The sequence below is a fragment of the Tigriopus californicus genome, chromosome 3, assembly GCF_007210705.1.
Source record: "Tigriopus californicus strain San Diego chromosome 3, Tcal_SD_v2.1, whole genome shotgun sequence".
Taxonomy (NCBI): domain Eukaryota; kingdom Metazoa; phylum Arthropoda; class Copepoda; order Harpacticoida; family Harpacticidae; genus Tigriopus; species Tigriopus californicus.
Genome location: NC_081442.1, coordinates 13,837,799 through 13,842,449, shown reverse-complemented (window position 1 = coordinate 13,842,449; position 4,651 = coordinate 13,837,799). Strand labels below are relative to the sequence as shown.

The 4,651-nt window shown below is 45.1% G+C and overlaps 1 long non-coding RNA gene across 1 annotated transcript; it reads right to left on the bottom strand.

The window, feature by feature from the left end:
- Positions 1–569: 569 nt before the first annotated feature.
- Positions 570–2,953, bottom strand: LOC131877877 (uncharacterized). Its single transcript, XR_009372925.1, has 5 exons — positions 1,710–2,953; positions 1,559–1,641; positions 1,435–1,492; positions 1,014–1,347; positions 570–954 (listed from the first exon to the last, which is right to left on the bottom strand). It is a non-coding gene; the product is annotated as an uncharacterized LOC131877877 (long non-coding RNA).
- Positions 2,954–4,651: the final 1,698 nt, after the last annotated feature.

The following is a 4,651-nucleotide window of genomic DNA, read 5'->3' as shown; positions in this document are numbered from 1 at the left end:
TCGAATTCGAAACCTGTCCCATTTCCCATTGAATGGAACAGAAACGGGAGCGTGATTTTCGAGTCCAATATTGAAACGAGAAAGATTCGGCTGCTGCTGCTGCTGCTGATGATGATGATGATGATAACAACATTGGATATCGAGTTTTAAGCTATCATACGAGCGGCCGTGGTTTCCTTGGATGGATGCAATTAAGCTGTCCCTCGTCAATGGGCTCAATTTAGCCACAAACTTTTGGGACAATTGCAAAACTTTTTTTTATACATTAAGGAATGAGGGGAGGGGTCTCATCAAAAGAAACGAAAAGCACTAGGGCGATCAAAAATTGTATTGAGCGCATGGTAGTCCATGCTCTGACAAAAAGCGTTGCATGGCCAGATTGTCATTTATTTGATCCAGCCGACAACAACTCGGCGTTATTTTGACCTCAATTTTGTCGTCTGACCATGGAGACTCATTTCGTGTTGAGTATTATTTCTCTAATTTTAGCTCTATCGGCATAATTTCCAAAACAACAGGCCCCTGCAATATTTTTCCCCCACGATATATTTTTGACACTTAATTTATGACAGGGCCTGGGAAGAAATTGTTTGGAGTGGCCTTGCCGTTCTTGCCAGTGGAATTCACATGTTTGTCAGCAATCAAGGCTTTCTTTCTTTCTCTTTCTTTCTCTCTCTCCATCCATCGGGAACTCGATCGAAAGTCGCAACTCGATGATTCTTTTCTTCCTCTCATTGTTCGTCCTTTGTGAAGTTCGAGACGGAAGCCATTATCAACTAAATCTTGCTTTATGGCTTTTGATCAGGTGACCGTGAGGATTCCCACGAGGAGCTTGTTCCAGACTCTAACGCATACACACCACATGCAAGCAAGCAAGCAAGCAAGCAGGCAAGCAATCGAGTTCGGGAGCATGGTTCCACCATTATACGCAGGGTCTGTCGCCTCGGTCGCTCTCTATAAATTCGGTTGTCAAGGTTCATTTTCGCGGGCACAGCAGGAAGAGGGATACTGACCTCAAAGAGGGGCTTTAATCTTCCGGTCCATGAAGCTTATTTCAAGTTCCATTGAGCCTTTTCAAATTGGATTAGCTGGGCGGCTGCCAACGTGGACAAATCATCCTTTTCTTCTCGCTCTCCATGTCATCATATGGAGCATTGGAGACTTGCAGAGAGTACCTACGTGAGTACGTACGTACGTACGTACGTACGTACCACCAGGTTTAGGGTATGGGACAGACCTTGGAGGCTCCCACCTTGGGCCAAAATGGTTCAGAACACTATTTACAATCCCTATAGCACCACATTGTACACGTTTTTGCTTGACCCCCTCGATTGCTGGGAGGCAAGGCTGAGGAGGAGAAAAAACAATGTTACTAAAAGTGATTAACACTCGAGAGTACTGTAAATTGAGGGACAAAAAGGCTGGATGAAGTACCTTGGAGGAAGACCAAGAAATCGTCCTTCACACGCTCGGTTGGACTGAAAGCGGAAAACTAAAATGGATGACAAAACAGAAGAAGTACAATGTGGTACAAGTACTCTTCAAGGTCGAAACCTACCATCAAAGACAATTTGCTACCTTCAACGATCTTCATGTGGTGGACACTTCCCACGGTAATTTCTACGGTTTTCTTTTCAGAGGCTGGCTTTCATGAACGAAATAATTGGCACATTATTGGCTGAAAACAGGGATTGCTTCATTCATATTACCAGGGCTCTTGGCTTTCCCGTCGAGACTCTTTGAACCTTTTGTTTCGTCCTCGTTCTATTGTGCAACTACTGAGCTTTTTGTACTGTCACACTGCAATGCTAGGGTTTGTTAACAAAAGAGCTCTCCAATCAAAGGCCTTATTTGTCGCATGTTCTATTGTGCATTGTACACATCACTTTGGAACCAAACATGGTAATCCTAGGGTCTCATTAGAGAGCCCTAATGGCCACTATGTTCCAATGCAAGATCCAGGCAGGCCACAAAAAAGCGAATGGCAATAAGCATTGGCGGATGATGATTGATGACGAAAAGGTTCGAAGAAGAAGACAAATGCAAAAAAAGGAATTAACCTTTCAAGTAATCCAGAACTAACGATAGAGTACCATTTGAGGAGTAAGTCATCCAGACTCCACAATGGGCCCCTCTGAACGCCACTACGATTACTAGGAACGCCAAGATAAATACGGTCAAGGGGAAAGTCGCCCATGTTGTTCAAATACACCTTGTCCATGTCTGACGTGTTCAGTGCATCTCACTTCCATCGGTATGTACTCTCTTTAGCGGCGTTGGAACGAAATAATGGTTCATGTTGGCTGAGATGTACGGTATGTAGATGGTCCACATCAACGTCTCGGAGTAACAAAGCAATCCAACGGTCCACTCGCTCATTCACTTTCGTACTCAGGCAAAACAGTGCTCGAACTAGTGTACACACCGTACGATAACTGTGTAGGGTGTTCATCCTGGGGCGTTGTGAGAGCACTTGGACAGGTTGGGTCCAAGCTCCAAGGCGACTTAATCCATGTGTTCCGTCTTCCAATCACGTTTATGATCGAGCATTCTATGTCAATGTCTGTTCCACGGTTCGTTTCCTTCATGTGGGTTCTCTCGGAAGAAGACTTCTCTGCAGTGCTCACCACTCACTACTTGAGATTCTTCTTGTTCTTCTGTTCCTGACGATCCATTAAGAGCGTATTGACAAATGAACCATTTGGTCCGGCCAGCATCTTGGCTCAATGCTCGGGACTCGTATGTGCCACCCAATCCTAATGCTCCACCTGCGATTGAACTTTCAATCAATAGCGTTTCCCGCTCTCTAAGGATAGAGAGTCACACGACAATGGCAATATTGCCGCCCATGGCGTGGGTCGTTCCACCATTTGTTACAGGATGAGACAAAAACATTCGACGACAGTTTGAGAGCTAGTCCTTGTCTTGGAATGAATCCCCGGCTTTTATGGCGATTACTTTGTAATTTATGACTCGGGAGAAGAGGCACTCGTTATCGTGGCATGTCTCCATCTTCGGCAGTTTAGGAGCTGGCGAGATGCTTCCTGTACCGAAGGCGATCATTTCGTCGATTTACACTCCAGGTACTTAGTGTACTACTTGAATACATGTGTGTGTGTGTTTACTTTGACTGGGATGCACCACTTCCAGTGCCTTTCTTGCTCAATGGGTATTCAGAAAATCCAGCCTGAGAGAAGTTAGTTGACTCTGATTACCAGTCCTTTCATCGAGCCCATATGCTGGCCCCTCTTCGTCCTGATAAGCAAACTAGGAATGACCAATATGATCTTGACAACTAGGGATGGGCAAATCTGGCGATGCATGGGAAGCATAAAAAACCGATATTACATGAAAGTCCAAACACTGACAAGATACGATATCCTTGACTGGAGGGCAGTGCATGTGAAGAAATTACGCGAAAGGTTTTGTCCTCTCCCAGAACTACCATACTCATTTAAGGTATACGCTCCTATTGGCACAATGAATGTACTAAAATGCAAAATCGGGCATGGACGATCCCTATTTCATCTAATTTTCATTGCCATTCAGGGATCTGTCAAGGATTGTTGACCACCTCAGCTCACGTACGAAAGTTAGAACGCTCCATATATCGCTCGCATCCATGATCTTGTGCGGACCAAGGACCATTTCATGCTCCCAAGATGATCCTTGTACTCCGAATTCAAAGGAACAGCCGGCTGGCCTTCTCTGATTATGCTCAAGTTTCTATCGTGGGTTGCGAACCTAATCATGAGATCCATTTAGATCGGAGATCGCTGGGAAAGGAACAAAAACCCACTAAAAAGGAAACCCTCTTCTCACTGGTCAAGTCTCGTGAAAATCCCTCCACGTTTCCATTAACCGAGATTCGCCAAGTCATGATATTATTCATGTTGGTTTTGGGTACTTTGCCAGGCAGTCCATGGAATGAGCATCATCAGACAAGGTTTGTTTGGGACACATCTTGGCCATACCACGGACCTTGGCCATATGCTCTCTTGGAGACTGGGGCCAAGTTCCACCCATCCAGTCGGCTCATTGTCATTGTCCCAAGCTGTCATCCATCTCTTGTTGTGGGGAATTTACCCGAATCAGTCGGAAGAACTAGGTCACTACTGGAAAGAGTACGTACACGGGTACATGGCAGAAGCTACAATTTGATGGCCTGATTGAATCAATCAAGCAAACCCATAAGGTATCCGTTTGTGTTAACAGGAAATAATTTGAGATTGGCTCCCCGGGCTGGATAAGCTGTTCACCACCTTATTTGAATTGTTAGTAGTATGTATGTTTGTAGAATTGACTGTGAGGGACCAACAAAGTATAGGCAGTGTTGTTGTGGGAGTTGTAAATTTCCTCTACGTTATCTGGCCTTGTCTTGTAGCCAACCACAACTTCTTATCGCACTCATCTCTGACATGGAAACCCACGTTGGCTCCGATGGCCATTGGCCAGCACATCAGCGGACCTTGATGGGACGATTGCTTTAAGAGAAAAGAGAGCGAGGTGATATCAATCACAAGTGGGTATGGTTCGTTTCAGGAAGCAACGTTACTTGGCATTTGCTCATCAACAACGGCTCCAAGTGCCTTTGAGCTTCAATGTGCAATCAGAGTTTTGCTTCTTTGTGGAGTAAGAAGGCCATGCGTTA